Here is a 20,747-nt window from a genome sequence, read left to right on the forward strand (position 1 = left end):
AGGTCACCTTGGCCTTGGCCGTGCTGCCTGGCGGTAGAGGCACTCTGCCTGGGGACCAAGACCGCTGTGTCTAGCCCTCAAGGTGGCTGGCGGGAACCAGCTCTGGAGCCTTGGGCTTTCACCGCGCTCCTCTCCAGACCCGGATTTGCCGGGAGCGGTGCTGCGGCGGGAGCCTCGCGCCGCGCGTGGCGCTGGCAGCAGCACGGCAGCGGCAGACCTGTGCTGCGCCTTGCTCTGTGCCGAGCCCTTGGGCACAATGTGGCAGGGAAGCCATTTTCCTAAACGCGTCTTAGGCCGGTCTAGGGTCTGCTCGACACGCAACAAAAAAGCACGTTCATCCGAATCCCCTTCTCTCCCCTCTCCGAGAGCTTGGTTTTGTTTTTAAATCTATATGGCAGGCGACCAAACTGGCTGAGTCAGTCAGCTGGCTGGCCACCAGAAGTAAAAATGCGGTTCTGTCCCCTCCCTCGTCCCCCCCCTCCCCCCCGGATTTTTTTCCTCCTTCACTTAGCGACAGTTTCATGTATTGACAACAAACCTCTTTCTGCCTCCTTCTCTCTCAGGGCCAGGACAAGTGGAAGCTGGTTTTTATTTTCAGAATCGGTCTAGGGGGAGAAGGTGCAGGATGGCAGCCTGGTTTTGCCGCCTTGCTTCTGCCTGCAGTGATGCTGCCTGGGAGGAGGGAGGGCTGCTCGCTGCGGCCAGGCCTTCGCAGGCTGATGGCAGCGGCCGCTCTTGTACGGGCAATTAGATGGAGAGGTGAAGTGTCGTGCCTAAGGCTGTGCAGGCCAGGCCTGGGAGGATGGGAGCCGAGGAGCAAGTCTCCCTCGGCCGCTGGCACCTAGGAGCCGTGCGGGCTGCGGGCTGGCTTTCAGGGGGCAGGAGGAGGCGAGAGGCGAAGCTTTGTTCCTGAGCATTTACAAGGGCTCGTGGCTGCCTTGGCGCAGGTGTGGCTGGCTGAAACGCACCCTGGAGTCGGCTTTTCCACTGGGAGGATGGGAGCCAACAGCCCTCCTGCGTGAACAGCCCAACATCTCGTAGCGGGGCCGCCAGACGCTGTGCTGCTGAGGGCGGAGCAGGCGTGTCCGGCCTCTCCGGCAGCAGGCTGCGTGGGCAGCTGGCTGGGTGTCAGGCGCCTCGTGCTGTCAGGCTGCGCACGACACGTGTGTTCTGGCCACAGGGACATGGGCATCTCCTGTGGGCGCTGGTGCGGTAGGGTGGTACAGGAGCTGCCTGCTTCCACTGCGCTGGTAAGCACTGGTATCACCCCCCACAGCGGGGGACTGAACGGCTCGCTCCCTGCCTGCTGCACCAAGCGCTAGGGTGAAACGGGTGCACCGGAGCGCTGGGACTCGGATGGGGACGCAAAAGCTCCGAGAGACCCCTGCTTGCCACTGGCAGCGCTCCTGGGCCTCTGCTTTGGTCTGTTAATTCCCAGGGAGCAGCACCCCGACCTCGGAGCTCAGCTATCCCCTAGGCTTTCAGGGAGGCCACCGGTCACTGTCCCACCTTGTGCTCCCACCGTGCGCGTCCCTGCAGCCAGCTGTAGCTGGGCTTGGGCAGCAATGGGGTGCATGCACGGGGGGTGGTTTCCTGCCCCGTGGCCTGTGCTTTGGCCATCAACATCTTTGCTCCATATGCATCCAGCTTCTGTAGCCCATCTGTGGGCAGCCGTGTGACCTGTTCCCAGGGCGGGGGGGACATGGCGCAGGGGGTGACGCAGGTACGATCCGAGTGCTGCCGGCTCGGCTCGTTGCTTGTGGCGAGCCCGCATCCCGGCCTGAATTGCGCGACGGATCGTGGGATCTCGCTGTGTGTCCAACCCCAGGGGGGTCACTGGGCGCCTGAGCGTGCGGCACCTCGCGGGAGCAAAACTTCCTTGAGCAAACAAAGGCGGCTCCTCAGGGCAAGAGGAGTTTTCAGGTGCAAATTGGTTAGTTGGTCTCAGAGACAGATTTTCTTAATTTGTGTGTTGATTTTTTGCTATTTCAAATGCATAAATGGCAGCAAATGCTTCAGCCTGACTCTGGCTTCTGTGTACTTCAGCAAGAGGGCTGCATGAAAGCAAGCAGCCGGTTGGCTGCTGTGAGCCGTGCGGGTATCTGAGGATACCCACACTGGTCTGAACTAGTTTGCTGCTTCCTCCGTCATATATCACCGCGCAATTGCAAGACAGACTTCCAAGGCAGCAAAGGCAGGGAAGGGGAGAAGTTGATTTACTGGTTTTTTTTTTTTTTAGTTTAGCAGGAAGGGATGTGATGGGCTAAGAAATGTAAATGGCAAAATAAATCCTCCAGAATATTTTGCTCCGTTGAAATGAAAGGAACTTAAAGGTGCACAAGGAGGCTTGAGAATACAATGGGGAAAGGTGCCTGCGAGCTCCCGGTAAGGCTGAGCCTCTCTGCCATGTGTCACGTGGGGAATGCAGAGGTGAGGGGAGCAATAGCTATCTTAGTCCCTGGAAGATGTCTCTCTGCACGCGTAGTTGTGCCCAAGCTCTTCCCCGATGGTCAGAGGCCCTGCCTGTGCTATACAGCTGGAGGTGGCTACGAAAAGACTGCAGTGTGCGTACGTCTGCGGTTCATGCGGGACTGGGATAGCAGGACAGAAGCGGTTAGGAAAAGTGAGCGGTGCTGCTGGGATCTGGTGCTTGTTGGCAGAGATCGCTGGGGCTGGACGCGAGTAGAGGGCAACGGATGCTGCACGTTTGCTGGGCGCTAGGGGAAGGAGCTTTGGGATCAGGAGGTAGCTGCTGGCGATGCACCTCCTGCATTCAGGTGTGCCTAGTCCTCAGCCTGTCCTCAATTCCCTGGCCCGACTCTTAAGAGCTTGTGCCCATAGGGTTTGAGGAGGTGTGGGAAGAGGAGAGCTCTGAAGCAAGACCCGAGTATCTCTCTGATGGAGTAACTGCACCTGATGCAGCCACGCTTTCTCCTTAAGCTTACTTGCAGGCGTTCGCTTGGCAAATATGTGGGCCAGAAGAAGAGCAGGAACGGTCTGGAATGGAGTATAGTAACTCGGAGCGACCTGCAGATTGCTGGCACCCGTGGCCGGGTCCTGCAGTGGAGACCGTTATTTTCCACCAAACGTGGAGCCCGCTGGGGGCCTGAGCTGGCACAGGGGCTGATGCGTGCAGTGCTTTTGGAAGTTGTCTATGTTAAGTACCAGGACCAAGCAGGTACCCGCTATCTGTGTGCTTTTGCTTTTGCTGGAAGGAAGGAAACAAGAGTTGTCAGTTCCACATTGTCCCGGTCAGTGTTGTTCTCTGCTTCTCAGGCCCTTGCCTGGTTGGATTGCAAACCTGTGGGGATCTCGAAAATCCCCTTGCTCTTTCTGAGAGAAAGGCAGGGCAGGAAATAATCCTGAAATGGACCTGCTGTTTAAGTCCTTTTGGCCTCACAAACTGCCAGCCCCCCGTTTACACCCTAGCTGCGCCGTGGTCCTCGAAATGCCGGTGCTGCCTTACAGCTGTTCGTGGTGTTCCTCCACCCAGCAACCTGGTTTTTAATGTTGGGGGAGTGGGGGAGGGAAGCATCCCCGAGGGACTACTTAACTTCCACACCTGCTTCCATCTGCTCCCTAGGCAGGTGACCGGAGTTCGGCACGGTCTGTTTCTAACCTCATCACCAGGAAAGACGCTTGTAACAAGGTCTCACCCATGGGCAAACTTTTAAACAAACACAAACTCCTGCATCAAATCAATACCTGGATCAATGGGGTTTTTTTTTCCCTCTGTCAGAAATAGAGCTGTGTTGACTCAGTCTGCTGAGGCTGTTTCCCAGCACATCCCCCTGTCAAAGGCTGAAACGAAGAGCTGGAACGTCAAGCTCTCCCCAGTTACGCGGTCACCTGAGTTGAAGGTGGACCTGCATTTTGGGCTTCTTGGAAAGTCTTGCTTATAGTTCTTGCATCTAGCCGGCTCTCTCGAGTACGTCAGAGGGGTGAAAGAGACGGGGCCACCTGGCAAACCCCGAGCAAAACCGTGGTGGTACGTGCTTTCTGCCCTCTGCCCTTCCTACCTGTCAGGTCCCCTTCTGAATGCACTCCAGGAAAAGCCGAACGAGACTTCAGTAGTGCAGCACCCTGGTATGGCGGCCTTGGTCCCTTCCACCAGCCCTCGCGTGCCGGCACAGGCTCGAGAGAGCCCCCCGCAGCGTTCCTCACCGGTGGGCTGTGCGTGCGTGTGTGTGAGTGTTGGTCGGGGAGGCTCAGCTCTGCGTGTGCCGCGCTGTGGCAGGCGTTCCCCACCACGCCGCCGTGGGGGCTAGCGACGGGCAGAAACGGAGCGCCCTGAGACAGCCCCGTCCCATACCGCAGCCAGGCACTTCTGCGTTCAAGGCTCTGTCTATAGTTTTACTCGGTCTGGAAGGGAAAAATCCCTCCAGTGGAACTAGTTAGAGATGCAAACCTAGCTGCTGTCTGGTCCTCGGGCTGTCGGCACTGCGTGGAGGATGGACACCGCTTGTCCCCTCCCTGTGGCTCTGCGTGCACATCGCCCTGTGATGCGGTGTCAGCAGGGCCAGCAGCCAGGGCTGAGCTGCTCTGCGATGGTCCCTGCTGAATGATGGGTGTTTCAGTGCGAGCTGTGCTGGGCGCAGAGCAGGTGGACAGTGCTGTGCCCTGAGGATGCTCAGGAGGACGATCTGCCCCTGGACAAGATGTCTGGATTTGGGAGCTGACAGCTTGTTTCCCATTTTGCCTTGTGAGCGCAAAGATGATCATTGTCTCCTGGATTTGCCCGTGCGGAGCGAGGCTAGTGGGCTCAGCAGTCGGAAGGGTGAACCTACTGATGTCTTTGATAGCTGGAAAGGGCTATGAGACACTTGGAGCCCGCTCTGCTCCAAGAGAAAGCTGTTGTGTCTGCAGTAGGTGCCTTGCCCCGGCTCTCTGGAGCGCTTGAGGAAATCCTGCAAGCCCCGGCTGGATGCGAGCAGGGTGGCGTGTCTCCGGCCTCGCGCAGATCAGGCTTTACTTGCTTTCGCAGCGAGGTTCTGGTGCCCGGAGGTGGGGTTGCTGAATTTGCTGAGCCAAGCGTTGAACGAGAGAACCAGCGTCCTCCCTTCCCTGCTGTGCTGTAGGGTAGACTCGCTGTCTGGGTTGCAGCGCCGAGGCCTGGGGACAGCGGCACCTTGCAGGACAACCTGGTTCATGCTGAGGCCAGGCAGGGCCGGGCTGCGGCGGGAGAGGTGCCTGGCCGCGTCCCGCCGCGCTGCCGTCCCGCCGGGGAAGAGGGCACGGCAGGACTGCCGTCGCATCCACTGGCAGAGAGGCTGCCACATTCTCTCACGCCCCCGCGCTGGTACAAACGCGCACACGCGTGCAGATGCAGGTTTGTACCGGCGTGAACACGCTCGTGCGGATTCGCATGGATCTGCGGTTAAGCAGGCACACCCACGCCAACATGGATGCAAATAGAGCCGTGCTGGTGCGGGCCTGCTCGCCGTCACAGAGGCAGACGTGTTCGTATCCGCACAGCTCCAGGCTTGTGCCGGCACAGGCGCACGCATACATGCTCCTGCGCTCACAGACACAGGCGACAGAGCTAAGCCACAGCGCTGGTCTATTTTTGGGAGCACTCCTAAGAATTGTGAGCGTGTTTCAGATGTTAGAGTCTTAGATGGGGGAAAGCTAGAACAGATGGCTGGAGGGTTCAGAGCAGCAGCCCTGCTGAGAACAGATATTTATAGGCAGATTTAACCCTTGTGTGGTCTCTGGAGCCACGTTTAAAGGAACAGCGTCTGAAGTGAACGTCGTGGAGCCGAGCGGTGACCTCTGAGAGTGTGCTGTCCGATCTGGTTTCTGTGAGCCGATTATCGGTGTAGTCTGGAAATCCCATCTATGCTCTACCTCTCTCTTGAGCACAGGGATGCAGCTTTCCCTAGACTGTACAGCCTAGTTTCGATAAGCCTGGGTAAAGCTGGGCCGGTCGTGCTTATTACTCGCTGTCCGAGCTGGGGCGGCGGGTACGGAGGCTGCCCTGTGCTTGCGTGCCCAGCAAAATGAGGACAAAGATTGTTTTGTCCCTCTTAAAAAAAAAAAAAAAAAAAAAAAAAGAAAAGAAAAAAAATCAGGACAAATCTCTTTTGCCAGAGGTTACCCAGTTTCTTCCTTTTCCTTGTTGGAAGGAGAGATTGTGTTTTATTTGAGGCATGCTGTCTCGTAAAGATACACAGATTAAACCCTGCCCTGTCAGGTCTGTCATATGTTTTTACCTGCCCTCGTCTTGGGCCCTCTTGCTTGAATATTTAGGGAAGAGCAAAATCCATCTGCAGGCTGCGCTGGTTTGTTGAACAGCACTGGCTGCAAAGTGGGGAGCACAGCGCGTTTACGCTGACAGATCTACTTGTAGCCCTTTCTTTGAGAGCAGCCAGCCTGTTTGGGACCTGAAGTAGCGTTGTATTGAGCTTGTACGGCGTGTCTTCAAGTGGGCTTGGTGGAGCTGAGTAACAGCAGCAGGCGAGAGCGATCTGGGGGCGAGGAAGAAAGCGATGCCCTCAGGTGGGAAATGTAAAGAAATGACAGAACAGTTACCTGGGAGTCGCAGGGGAGAAGGCTCCGGCTCTGAAAGCACGAGCCAGGGTGCAGACCTGGGGAGCTGCGGGAGCACGCTCAGGCTGCTTGTCAGCCTGGCTCTGGGAAAATTAGGGAGCAGTGGCATTGCCGAGCTAGCGTGGGACGCTGGGAGACGGGATAAAAAAGAAACCGAATGGGGACTGCTGGCGGAGCTGGTGCTGCCAGGTCAGAGAATTGTGCTGGCCTGCGTTTGTGCTCCTGAAAATGGGAAGACTGAGTCTAGTTGAGAGATGGGGGAAGAAGCTGCAGTGTTGAGTGGAAAAGGACACACCTCCCACACAGACAGGCAGTCAGTCCTACGGGGCTCGAGCTGCAGCGGCTGTGCACAGCGCACACGGCGTGCACCCGAGCTGCAGCTTCCCCCTGTCGGGACTTGGACCAGCCCAGCTGTTTGGAGCTGTGCTCTGCAGCATTGCCTGCAGGCTTCTGCCCAGCATGAGGCGTCCTGGGGAGGCAGTGCCGAGCGGAACGGGGCTGTTTTCCGCTCCTCTTTGCACTGCGACGCTCCTGCGGACCAGCCGGAGCTGCTTCTGATGTTGGAGGCATCATGCAGCGGCTGTAAGGTGGGCTGCTAGTCCAGAGTCGGGTTCCTGGCCAAGGGCTCCACGCAGATGCTCAGTGTACACTTCAGCGAGCTGAGTTGTGGTTGTGTACCCCGGTCCGATGCCTAAGGGGGCGTGAGGCTCTGCTGGAGAGTCTGGGAGCGTGACAGAGTGCCAGCCTTGCCTCTGCGTAGGACTTCCCAGCGGCAGTGCTGCCGCTGTGTCGGGGATCAGCTCTGTGTCTCGGGGGTGTGAATTCGGAGCATCCCGAGTTCTCTTTGCACTGACGTGCTGGGGCCGGGAGATGCAAATCTGTAGGAGTGTGGGAGGATGTTGGAGCTGCTTGCTCCCTTGCTTATTCATCCCAGTTTCAGACTGTGGAGGCTTGGAAAGCCGTCACTGTCATACCCCCCCATACGCAGTTGCTCACGTGTGTGTCAAGTTGAGGAGCTCTCAGGTTTCCCAGTCCCAGGCCAGCACTTGCACCCGCCACTGAAATGTGACTTTGGGGTGGGAAAAACCTGGTTCCTCTTTCTCCGGTCCCGCTGTAGCACACCCTGAGAGGGCAGCTGATCCTGCTGGAGACCCAGGTGCGGTACTGGCAGCGCTCAGCAGCCGGCTCACAGTCTGGTCTGCTGCATGCTGGTGTCGGCTGGCAGCCTTGTGCCTGTGGCTGTCTGACTGCATTTTGTACCCAGACAAATTGGTAGGAGCGAGGTTGCTCTGCAGGGCCACCGGGCACGCTGGCATGGTGTTCCTGCGGCTCGGCTGGCCCTGTTTCCTTCCAGGGCCCATGGGAAGGGCCGGCAGCCGCCGCTCTCCTCCTACCTGAGTGGAGGAGGAGAGTGCGTGGCAGTAACGACCCACCCAGTGGGTAACTGCCAGTCCCAGGGATCTGCCCACACTTGCCTGGCCTCCCACAGTGGCCCCTTTGTTCCTGAGAGGGCAAGGAGGAGGCTGCCTGCAGCTCCCTGGGCATCGTTAACCCCCTGCCTGCCAGCCGCAGGGCGTGCGTGGGGCAGGAGGTCCCGTGGGCAGGTGGGGGAGCTCCTGCCACCCTTGAGTACGCAGAGGGGAGCTGCAGGGGAGCGCCAGCCTCCCTCTGCCAGCTGCCTCCAAACCCGCCGGTTGCTGCTGTTTTGAGGACAGCTAGCACACGCCTGTGGTGAAGATGTACACGGAGAGACAGGGCCCCGCTGAGCCTTGATTTCCCTTGACAAGGCGTAGGGAGGCTCTCCGCCGCCCTCCAGGCTGATTGCTGCCGTGACCTTGCTTTGGGAGCAGCCCTCGTCCAGCCCTGGCGTGGCCGCCAGCGGCTGCGTTGCTCCGGCCCCGGCGCGCGTGCCAGAGCAGGATGTGTCTTTGGGAATGGGACATTTGGGGTGTTGGGGTGCTAATTCCAGGGGCTGAGGTATCGGTGTGGAAGCTGTTTAAAGCGATTCCAGCCTGATCAAAGTGCCTTCTTCCTTCCTGTCCTGTAACGTGATCGCAGGCCAACGAGCTGCTCGTGGTCTGCTGTGGCTTCTGGTTCCTGTTGTTGTAGAGGCGCAGGCTTGGAGGGCACAGGCATGCCTCGCCGGTGTGCTCACGCTGCCGGGGTGCAGGCTCGGGGCCAGAGCGTGACGTCCCTGTGCCCGAGAGGACAACGAGTACCCGCTCGCCGGCCAGAGGAGCTGGACACCCTTGTCCCTCTCTGCTGGCCAGCTCTGAATTGCCCATCTTTGGGTGGCAGTGATGCTTCCCTGCAGCTTTGTGCCACGCTTGCTTCCCTGTCGGCTGACCCCGGGCATTACAGGGCTGCCTCAGCACCCCTGCTCTGTCGCACATTTCCTCTCTAGAATCCGTGGGATGAGGGAGAGGAAGAGGCATTTGGCTGGCATGCCAAGACTGCGTACAGGAAACGTTCTGGCTGTCGGTCTTCAGAGATGTAGATCCCGGCGTGTCTCGTGCTAGCTCAGAGACTTGCGAATCAGCTCGGTTATCCAGACGGCCGAGAACTTTGAAACCTAATAGGTACCGTACGAGCATCACCAATTAGTTCTACCGCAAACCCAGCAGCTAATTTGCTTATATCATAGCCCAAACAGTTACCCGGCTTCCGAGAGGTCTGTTATCGCCTCTTCTCCCACTAGGTAGCCTTTGCACTCTTCCCCCCTCCTTTGTACCCCGGTCTTTGTTGATGCAACAACTTTTATTTTTGATACGTTCTGGTTTTTAAATAATGGTGTACCTAGAGTTGGGCGTGGAGGGCCAAGGGCTGAGCTGGGAGCGCTTGACAGCCCCAGTTACCGTACCGAATGCAAACAGAACTGCTGCGGAGCTTCATCGGCTGAGTCTGGGCACCTGGGCTCTGGCCACGGAGACCGCTGCCAACCCCAAAGCCTCCTGTGAGCCTCAGGCACGAGGGCAGGAGGAGTGACGGTAGCCCACTCTGTGTCGTAAGGTAACGAGACTTCTGTCCTGGGGGAGGAGAGGAGCTCTCGGGGGTCAGCCCCCAGGACAGGTTGCTGCTTGGTCCCTTTTCCCTGCCTGTGGGTACATCTGCTGCTAAAGAGGGGTCTTGCTGCCCCCCCCGGAGGGCTGCAGTTCATGAGACGGGGCGATTTGTGGCTCTTTCTGCCCGTTTCTCGTGGGGTGGTTGGAGGTCTGGGTCAGGGTTACACCATAGTGTCTCTGGAGGAGCTCGGTGGGGTGTGTAAGGGCAACGTAGCCCTTGGGGCTAGGTCTGTGGGGAAGGCCTTGCCTCTTTGCACCCCCTGCGTGGGAGAAGCTGGGGAATTTCAGCTCGAGATGCGGAGGAGGCTTCAGGGAGGTGAAGCATGCTGAGGAGGTGGAGCAGCTGCCCTTTCGGGACGTGCAGTGGGGAAATCCCTCTCCGCATCGGCGCAAGCCCAGGCTCTGACGGTAAAGCCAGGTGGGGAGCAGGGGCTCCCCTCTCCTCAAGGTCTCTCCCTCCCTCTCCAGCCCAGCGCTGGAGTCCCAGTACCGCCCACAGGCAGCTGCCACCGCTCAGCAGCAGGATCTCCGCTACCCGCGCCGATCCGATCCACGCTGGGGAAGGTGAAGGGTTTCCCAGGGTGGAATTTCCTGCAAGGCAGATGCATGGCCGCTTCCCCTCTGACCTTAAACCCCGATGTGCCTTAGTCATGATGGCATGCAAATGCGAGGCGACGAGGTGGGGGCTGGAGGGAGCTGCTGGGAAAAGGAAGTGACCTCAGCCGGGGTTTAAATATAGAGCCCAGGCTCTGCTGCGTGCTGGGCCTGGTATTTATAATCCTGGAGGAGCGCTTGGCGACTCTGCGTCTGTTCTGCAATCTGGGCTGGCAGAGTGCAGCGTAGGGGCAAGGTGCTGGGGCAGCCAGCCTTGCCTTCCCCGCTCTTCCCTGCGTTTCTCTGTCAGCTCCCCCTCGCCGGGTGAGCTGGGGTACATACGTGTGCTCACGTGTGTAGACGCAGTGCCGCAGTCTGGGCAGTTTGCTGGCCCTTAGGTGCTCCAGCCCCTGCTTTTTGTCCTTGGTATGTTGCATTTAGTGCCAGGACTGGGCCCGTGAAGGGAGCCCAACTTTTCCCCGACTGATGGCTATTTTGAGAGCAGGCTGAGAACCCTGGGACGCTGAGTGATCTTAAAAAATGCATATAGTCAGGTCAAAGCAGGGCTGCTGGAGCAAGCCTTCCTGTGTGTGGCTTAAAATGTCTTATTTCCTCTGCCACGAGCCCCCTTCAACGGCAAACCTGCTTGTTGCGCTGCTGGTCGTACCGCGTTGAGAGGTGGCAGGGGTGTTCCCTGCCGCAAGGGTTTCCTGCCAGGATGCTGCAAACACCGTACCCTTCTTCAGGCTGGGAAGTGGCCTAAGCTTGCGTTGTTGGGCTCACCTGGAGAGCTGTTGTTTCGGGGAGATTTTCTGCAAGGTGGTATCAGATGTCTAGCCCTTGCCGGCAGCATGCAACAGGCGTCTCTGTGCTGCCCTTATCTGAGGAAGTGGGGTAAGCGGCTGCTGCAGGGGTACGGTGCGTGGCTCTACCCTCCAGCACACCCCTCCGCGCCCTGCGGAGTCCCCAGCGTGAGGGCTGGGGTGCGGAGGAAGGCTGGGGTCCGGGCACAAAGGCCCTGCACCAGCTCGGGTGCCTCGTCGCTGACAGGAGGTGCAGCGAGTTTGCCCGTGCTCAGCCCTGGTGAGGCTGTGGATGCCCTGGGTGACGGTGACACCTAGTGGCTTTGTCCCACAGTCTCCGCCTCAGGCCCAGAGATGGGGCGCTGAGTGCGACGCCCCGGAAAAATCTCCCGATGCTTCCAGGCACGTGGCATGGCGCTGGACCAGCCGCGGGGAGCAGACCCCGCGGTGCACGGGAACTCTTGCGTCTCTGGCTTGGAGACGGTGCGCGGGGAAGGGACCAAGTGCGATGTCCTTGTTGACGATGGCTAGTACGTCACAGAGCCCTGCAGAGAGACTTTCTGCTAAAGAGGCAAGCGTTGCAGCTCGGGAGCTCCTCGTGAAGCTCCAGCACCGCTGGGTTCCGGTCCCGCACACTGCTCTCGGGCGTCTTCAGTTATTGCCCAAGGATCCTAAAGCGGTTACTTAACTCTAGAGGCAGCTGAAGGACCCTCCTCATAGGCTTGGCTGCATCAGGCATTTACCCGACACGCGTGACTCTAGGCAAGGCTTGGCTCCCTTGTGGTATTTGTAGGGACGTTGAGTTTTCACGGGCTCATCTACAAGCCCTGCTAGTCAGGAGAGCTGCTGTAGTGGAGGGCGGCTCACCAGGTAGACTTTCAAGCGTTACTCACCCGATCCCAGTAACCCTAGTGCACACACACAGTGGGAATTGCCCGAGGAGATCATTTAATCCCATGTAGCAACTGCACAGGGAGGCCCGTGCTGTTGCTGTGCGTTTCAGCCTGCAGTGTTATGTGCCGTAATGGATCTCACAGGGAAACCACCCCCTTCACGTGCAGGTGAGCTTGTCTTTGTGCACCCCTGCACACCGGTGCCGTCGCGGTCTGGGGTGGTCTCCTGCCCTGAGCTGCGTAGGATGGGGCAGCCAGTGGTGAGCGGTTGAGGGGGTCAGATGCGGAAGCATTTTGCGTATCCCAGTGGTGCTACCTGCCTGAGCCACGCCGCTGGCATCTACAAGCTAAGATCCTCGAGGCGTTTACCCCAAAGGCTCTACGGGGGTGTCCAGCTGTCACAGTGGCCCGTGACTCTGGCCAGATTTCACATGCTGTGGGAAGAGATCCTGCCTCAGAGGAAATCGAAGCTCCCTGAGCATCAGCGGCAGTACCTTTGGAAGCGATTTCTGGCTTTGCTCCCTGACCTACTAGATGCTGTTACACCACCGCAGCCTGCCGAGCCGCGACGCGCGGGTGGCTGAGCTACGCTGCACGTGGGGCACCCGGAGCTGCCCGCAGGCCTCCTGCTGACCCGTCCCCAGCCGGTCGCACGAGCCGGTGCACAAAATAATTCCTTCTTGTTGTCCCTATAGAGACACGTGTGACTGTCGAGTAATGTCTGGCACATGCAGGGTTTCCGTAGGGAACGTGCCAGTTGGACTCGGAAGCTGGAAGGATCTGCAAATTCAGTGATAGACCTGGAGGCTCCCCGTGCACAGGACGGGAAGCCAGGCTCCGCCTGGGGGTGCAGCAGGCAGCAGAAGGGTGGGAGATGCTGTTGAGCTGGGGCGAGGAAGCGCTAAGAAGCGCTCCTCTGACACCGATGGATTGAAGCTGTGGCAGGAGAAAGGTAGTAGGGTGAGGGGCAGAAAGCAAACGGCATCCCCACTTCACCTCGCTCTCTGCGAGCCTCAGTTTCCACCTGTGTTAGGTGGGGATGTCTTATTCCTCGGTGGAAGGGAACATGCGTCTGAGGTTTTGTCCTGCTAAAGGCTTTTGAGACTCGTGGCCAAGCAGCCCCGCTGAAATGCATCGCTCCCGAGGCAGCTCCAAATGGCAGGAGATCAGCAGGGTCTGCCAAAATGACTCGGAGAACTGGTAGGATTCCACAGAGCATTAGCTCTCTCTGCAGATCTTTTAGAACCCTCCCATAGGCCTGCCAAGCTGGTAAACTGAAGCTGCCAGGGGAGGGGAACCTCAATCCATCCCACTCCTACCAGTTTGATGCCAGTGCCAGCAACAGATGCCCAGAGTCTGGAGAAGGATCACGGGTCAGCAGGAGTGCACCTGAAGAGCAGCACAGAGGCGTTCCAGCCCCTCCAGCCAGTCAGTCTGCTTCGGGGGGGGGGGGGGAACTTCAATGCCTCTATGCAAACACACGCAGCGTGGGGAATAAACAAGAGGACTTAGAGACATCTGCACGCCTGCAGGGCCATGATCTTACTGGCCTCACGGAGACTTGGTGGGACGACTCCTGCGACTGGAGCGTTGGAAGGGAAGGATACAGGCTCTTTAGGAAGGACAGGGCTGGGAGACGAGGAGGGGGTGTCACACTCTACGTCAGTGACCGGCTGGAGTGTGTGGAGCTCCTCCTGGGGATGGATGAGGAGCTGACTGAGAGCTTACGGGTCAGGATTAAAGGGAGGGCACGGACAGGTGACGTTGGTGGGGGTCTGCTACAGGCCACCTGACCAGCAAGACTGAGCGGATGAGACCCTCTATAGACAGATAGGAGCAGCCTCACATTCAGAAGCCCTGGTCCTTGTGGGTGACTTCAACCACCCCGATACCTGTTGGGGGGACAACACAGCAGGGCATAAGTAATCCAGGAGGTTCTTGAAATGCGTTGATGATAACTTCCTTTTCCAACTGATAGAGGAGCCAACAAGGAGAGGTACCACGCTGGACCTTGTTCTCCCCACCAGCCCCTCCTTGTTGCTGAATGTGAAGCTCAAGGGCAGCCTTGGCTGCAGCGACCGTGAAATGGTGGAGTTCAAAATCCTTAGGGCACTGAGGAGGACGCACAGCAAGCTTGCTACCCTGGACTTCAGGAGAGCAGGCTTTGGCCTCTTCAGGGATCTGCTTGGTAGAGTATCATGAAATAAAGCCCTGGAGGGAAGAGGGGCCCAAGAAAGTTGGTTAATGTTGAAGGATCACCTCCTCCAAGCTCACGAGCGATGCATTCCCAAACAAAAAGGAAATCAGGCGAAAACACCAGGAGGCCTGCACGGATGAACAAGGAGCTCCTGGACAGACTCAAACACAAAAAGGAAGCCTACAGAGGGTGGAAGCAAGGACAGGTAGCCTGGGAGGAATACAGAGAAATTGTCTGAGCAGCCAGAGGTCAGGTCAGGAAAGCTAAAGCCCTGATAGAATTAAATCTGGCCGGGGACGTCAAGCAGAACAAGAAAAGCTTCTATAGGTACGTCAGTGATAAAAGGAAGACTAGGGAAAATGTGGGCCCTCTCTGGAAGGAAAAGGGAGACCTGGTTCCCTGGTGTACGGAGAAGGCTGAGGTACTCAATGACTTTTTTGCCTTGGTCTTCACCAGCAAGTGCACAAGCCACACCGCCCAAGCTGCAGAAGGCAAAGGCAGGGACTGGGAGAATGAAGAACCACCCACTGTAGGAGAAGATCAGGTCTGAGACCGTCTAAGGACCCTCAAGGTGCACGTGTCCATGGGACCTGCTGAGATGCATCTGCGGGTCCTGAGGGAACTGGCGGATGAAGTTGCTACGCCAGTATCTATCATGTTGGAGAAGTCATGGCAGTCCGGTGAAGTTCCCACTGACTGGAAAAGAGGAAACATAACCCCCATTTTTAAAAAGAGGGGAAAAAAGGAGGACCCGGGGAACTACAGGCCAGTAAGTTTCACCTCTGTGCCCAGAAAGATCATGGAGCAGATCCTCCTGGAAACTCTGCGAAGGCACATGGAGAATGAGGAGGTGATTGGTGACAGTCACAGAGGTAGTGACAGGACAAAGGGTAGTGGCTTTAAACTGAAAGAGGGTAGATTTAGATTAGCTGTAAGGAAGAAGTTCTTCACTGTGAGGGTGGTGAGGCGCTGGCACAGGCTGCCCAGAGAAGCTGTGGGTGCCCCCCTCCCTGGAAGTGTTCAAGGCCAGGCTGGACGGGGCTTTGAGCAAGCTGGCCTAGTGGAAGGAGGGTTGGAACTAGACAATCTTTAATGCCCCTTCCAACCCAGACCATTCCACGATACTATGATTCTGTGATAGAGCTGATGAGGGTACCACCTTTTCTGCTGTTTAACGGGGCATGAAAAGAGTCCAAGAAATGAACAGTAAAGAAAATGGGCTTCTCTGGGCTATCTGTGTCACGGTATAAGAGCAAGAGAATTTCGTGATGCATTCAAAACAGATGACTCTTGTCAGCGGGAGCAGACACTGCCTGCCTCCTGATGTCTCTGAGTCTGGCCGGCCGCAGGAAGACTCGATTGAGAACACCTTCAGCAGTAGCAGCCCGGGTTACGGCTCTTCTCACTGGTGATAAACACGCTCAGGCGAGGTGCAGGGAGACGCTCCCGCAAAATAGCGTGCTGGCTCAGAGCTGTGCTTGTCGGGCTCGGGGGGGTTCCAGGGCTCCTCTGGCTGTTAGAGCCCATCGCTGACTCTTGGCTGGAGCTGGCTGGGTGACAGCAGTGCTGTTTCGCTACTGTTTTTGAGGGTTTTGTTTCTCACTGGAACAGGCTCAAAACCCATTGAATGGTCTTGCGAAAAGGATTGTTTTGGAACAACCATTTTTGCATGGAAAAGGTCAAGTTTCTGATTCTGGTCTTTTTCTCAAATCAGAAATCACCCAAGAGTCTCCGGCTTCAGAAATCTTGCTTCTGGAAAGTTTGTTGTAGTCTTTGCCTCTGTGAAATACTCTGACTTTAATGAAATAGTATGGTATTTCTTTGGAGGTGTTCCAAGCCCTTCTGCGTTAACCCTGCGAGGACCGGTAATCTAGGAGTGGTGTTAGGCAGCGTGCCCACGATCGCATCCAGACTTGGGGTGAGAGGTATTTCAGGAGGGGGCGGCTGGTCCTTGGGGTCTCTCCTTTTGCTGTTCTCTGCCTAGTGCCTTTCTTCCAGAAGCCCTTGAGCCTGCTTGGGACCTCTCGCTTCCAAAGCCAAGGTGTTCCACTTGAGTTTTGGCGGTGTCTGTGGGACGGTTTGGATGGGGCTTGTCCCAGGATTGCTGCTTGTAGCGAGTGGGTGGGTGGTCATGGACAGTGCGCTTAGAGGGTGTTTGCAACGGCAACCTGGTCTTGTTACTTCCCGGACTGGCTGGCGGAGAGGGGCTGGGTGACTTTCTGCTCGTTGCATCACTCAGTCGCGATGACCCGTCTCGTCTCGTACGTTGGGTGTTCTCTCTCGGGAGCTGTGGGGCATGTCAGCACAGCTCCGGAGGCCTGGGTTCTGGTCTTCGCCGTGTGTGTGCAAGTTGGTAGTCGTCTGGGTTTCGCAAGAGCTCTCCCCAGAATCTGATAGGAGGGAGGTGCGGCGAAGCGCCTTCTTTTTTGAACCATTTTGACTCCGGTTCCCCGGCTTCCTCTCACCCGTTCTCCCAATAGGGATAGCGTGGCAGCAATGTCAGCCAGTGTCCGGACGTGGAAGCTGCGGGGCGGGCAGGCTGGCAGCCGGGAGGCTTTCCTGCCCCACTGGGAGGCGGGCGCGGGCTCCGCATTCTTGCGGCAGTGTTGGGAATCTGTGTTATCGTCCTTCGGAGCGAGCAGGAGCATGATTCACCAGAAAGTCCTCCGGGAACGCAGTGGGGTTTCAGGTTTCTTGAACTATCAGCTAGCAATTCCGGGATTGGGAATATGTCAGCCCAGTCTCTCCTCGCCCAGAGCTTCCTCCTCCCCCTCTGCTGCTGTTCAGACCGTACTGGAGGAGCCTTACTGAAAGCAGGTTTTGTTGTTTTGTTTTGAGGTTTCTTGTCTGCTAAGGTCCCGGTCTTTGATTTAAAGCTGCGGCTTTTCAGGCGTACCAGGCACAAATACTCTCCCTCTGCATTTAGATGTAGCACTTCATCCAACAGAGGTATTTATTGTGCCTTGTCAGCCTCCTTCTCCGCATGAGGTAGGCTGGGTTGCGCCCCCGTTTAATGACGGAGGAGTCGAGGCACCCAGGAGTACGTCTTGCTCGGGGTCATTCGTGGAATCGGTGGCAGCCGGGGATAGAAGCCAGGAGTCTCGGCTCCTTACTATAACCACTGGGAATTAAGTTTGCTATTGTCTTCGAAACTGCTGGGCTGGAGTGGGTGTGTTGCTAAATTGCGGAGGGAGCCAGATTTCTATGCAATCTCCTTTTTGTCATGTTCTTTTCAAGATGTTATGGATCGTTTGCCTCCCCATGTCAGTGTATCTACTTTCTAATTAATTCTCTTCTGTGGCCCAGATGTGTGGCATGCCTGCTGGAATCTAGCTTGAATCTAGGGGCGTGTGCAAGGAGCTTACAGCAATCGAGATGCCTATCGGCATACTGCAACCAGCCAGATGGGAGGCCGGGATGGATCCCCGCTATGCATCTGCAACAGGATCCAACTGTTGCTACTCCCGAAAGCAGAGCAGAATCCGCGGGCAGCTGCTTCTGGCTTTGCTCCCATTAGGGTTTGCGAGGGGAGTGAGGTCAGTCTCAGTCAAGGCTGGAAGAGGAGGGCTTCCCAAGGTTGAGCCAGGGCTCCCCGTCAGCCCAGGGCGGCTTTCCATCCTGCGGCTGGTTGAGGCAAGGCATTGGACGTCTTCCCTGCAGCACCAGCCTACACCCAAAACGAAGGAATAAGAAAGATTCCCCAAGAATGTGGCGTTCTGGAGGGACCGTGCAGGGCTCATCCACGCTGCGGGCAGGGTCTGAAGGTTTTGCCGTGGTGGCTGCCAGGTCCTTCGGGATCAGTGCCTGCGTTCCCTGCAATCTGACCTGAGGACTAGAGGGATAGGGGTTGCATCTCGAGCGTGAGTCTGGGCTCCGCAGGCGTGGTCTTAGCGGCGCCCTGGTTTTCTTCCCCCCTCCCCAGGGTACTCACATGCCCATGCTATGCTGCACTAGGGTTGGGCTGCGATGCTGCTGAGCATTCCCGTTTCCAGTGGAGCACTGTGGGATTTATTTTGAATGCGGTATCTGTGCGTGCAGATGTGCCACAGGCAGACCTGCATCTCCCAGCCTGTCGTCAGTACGGATGGCGGTGGTAGCACCTCCTGGGCTGCTCTAGCCGCACCCTGGCGTCAGTCGGTTGTGACCCTCAGGACTGCGGTGCAACGTGTTGCAGAGATCGCCGAGCGCAGCGCAGCAGGCGGGGGCTCTGGGCCACCAGCAGCGGGAGCTGCTGCAGGGCTTGCTTTCTGGAATGCTGTCTGGCAGCAGCCTCTTCCAGCGGGGCCGAAGGCTCCCTGCGGCTGGCCAGCCAGCGGCTGCAGGCAGCGTGTGTGCTTAACGCTGCAGCTTGTGCCATATGGACCTCCTCCTCCTCCCCGCTTGCCCTCTCCACGTCTCCTTCCCCGCTCTGCTCCCCTCCCCCTGCGAGCGGTTTGACGGAGCAATTGGGCAGGCACTGGGACGGCAGCTCTGACATAAATCTCTCCTGGTGTGGAATGAGGGGTATAAATATCCAGAGAGTGATGTGATCTTTCCAGCTGCTATTAATAGGTCCCCGGAGAACAAGAGCGAGCGAGTGAGACTGGCTGACACTTAAAGGGCTAGCAACTCCCTTATGTGCTGTGAAAATTAATCAGCGCTGTGGCTCACCATCTTCCTCCAGGCTAGAGCAGAGCCCTCGCCGAGGTGCGTAGGGAGGAGGTGGAGGAGGAGGGAGCGACTAACGACTCGCTAGTTAGGAAGCAGCAATAGGCCAAGCTGTGCACGAACGATCCCACTAACTCGCGAGGAATGCCTGGGCGGGCCGTGCGATAGCGCTGCTCGCGCAGGCTGCTCTCGGTCGGGCGCCGCGGCGTGCCAGCCAGCCACCGGCTCGGCCTTGCCTCGCAGGGAGGCAGGTGCCGAGGAGGCAAGGGACTCGCCGGCAGTGGATGGCAAGCTGCAGCCTGCTCCTTGTGGCGACCGCCGTCCTTCGGGGATTACGGGTCTGCCAAGTGTGCTTTGCTCCCCGCTTGCATGTGCTGTTCTGGGTACGCCGTTTTGCCCTCGCAGAGCGAGCACTTGGCTTTTGCCGATGGTACGTCTTCGGGCCCGCCTTCGGCAAGCCAGGAGCAGTGTGTGTAGTGTTGCTGAGCTCTTGCGGCGCTATTTAGAGATGCGGAGTTTGGTCTGGAGCCGGCGCTTCCTGTCCCTGGGTGGCAGAAGAAATCTGTGTGCAGCATCTGGCCTGCTCAGACCAGATGGGAGGAGCAGACCACGGGCCCAGTAACCCCCGTGTGCTGGGAAATTTCTCTGCCTGGGCACGGAAAAGGTTCTTGAGTGCATTGTGGGGGCGTCATGCAAAGCACACGGCAGATGTAAGCAAACAGAGAGTAATACCTCAACTTCCACGAACACATGGTTTACCCTCCTTCCCCCCTGCTCCCCCAGAAGTAGAGAAGACTGTGACAGGCAATGGGGGGCTCTGCAGGTTCGGGGTCCCTGGCTGTGGGGTAGTGAGGAGGCTGTAGCAGAGGAACGTGGGGCCCCCGTGCAGGAGGAGTTACATCCCCCAGACGAAGGAAGCGGGGAGCGGTTCTCGTGGGGATGTGCATCTTTCTGTGCTGGGACTGCCTCCAAGGGCTTAGCAGGGAACGTGGTTCAGGCTGGGAAGAGTTGGCGTGTAAGAGCCGTGTCTGAAGGTGAGGGACGTCCTCTGCCCGCTCCGGCAGCCCCGGAGGCGAGGCTGGCTGATGTGGTACGCTGCCGGTGCCATGTTGAAGAGGGCTGTTTGCTGCAAGTAGGAGGTACTCGCAGGCCAGGAGGGACGCACCCTGCAGTCACCGGGGCTGTCTGTTGAACTGAGGGTTAGTAGCAGCCCTCCAGAGCGCACAATGTTCTCAGGTGCTATGGAGCTGCATCCCAGTCATCTGTAACGCCCGTGCAGAACTCCGAGGGGAGGAATCCCAGCGCGAGCCTAAGAGACCCTCCCAAGGCAAATACATCTGCAAGGAGGGCTGCTGCAGCATTGCTCAGCTGCCTGCGTGTCCTCCAGCCCAGAAGCCTGTGCGCTCTGCCCTAACTAACTGCCTCTCCCCTGAAACGCTCTGCCTCAGCCTGCGGGCCTGTTCAGAGAGCTGGGCTGGGTCTGGAGCAGGAGAGCCTCACCCTGCCGTCCCGGCAGGCCCGTGGCACGTTGCATCATCCTGCTGGGCTGGAAGCTGCCGCTCAAGTGGACGCTCCCCCAGCCTAGGCCTTGGAGCAGGAGCTGGCGTGGTCCCTCGGGCCCCCAGGAGAGACAGGGATACCCGTAGCTGACGAGTGCCCCCACTCCCAGCTCTGCCCTTGCCTGGCAACCCACCGCCTCCTCCTCACAGTCCTTCCCTGCCCCGTCCCAGCTTTCCCCTTACAGGCTTGCATCAAGAGCATTTTCTGTCTGCTGAGTTGTCTCCTGTGTGTTTTGCAGAGCAGAGGAAACCGATTTAGCAGCAGAAGGGGGTCCCTGATGCCAGCAGGCCGCCAGATTTCTGTTCAGGGTCACAAAGTTGTCTGAGTGCTGGGAACACCTGCAAAATAGCTCTAAGGATCCTTCTGCTCACCAAAGGGCCGGGCTGGCGTGGAGCACCCCGTTCTCGTTATGGCCTTGGAAACAAGGACTCTCGCGCCTGGC

The 20,747-nt window shown here is 57.9% G+C and overlaps 1 protein-coding gene across 4 annotated transcripts in view; it reads left to right on the forward strand.

The window, feature by feature from the left end:
* BCL9L (BCL9 like) overlaps positions 1-20,747 on the forward strand; it is a 79,857-nt gene that overhangs the window by 43,869 nt on the left and 15,241 nt on the right. The window lies entirely within an intron of this gene.

The sequence above is a fragment of the Phalacrocorax carbo genome, chromosome 21 (genome assembly GCF_963921805.1).
Source record: "Phalacrocorax carbo chromosome 21, bPhaCar2.1, whole genome shotgun sequence".
NCBI lineage: Eukaryota > Metazoa > Chordata > Aves > Suliformes > Phalacrocoracidae > Phalacrocorax > Phalacrocorax carbo.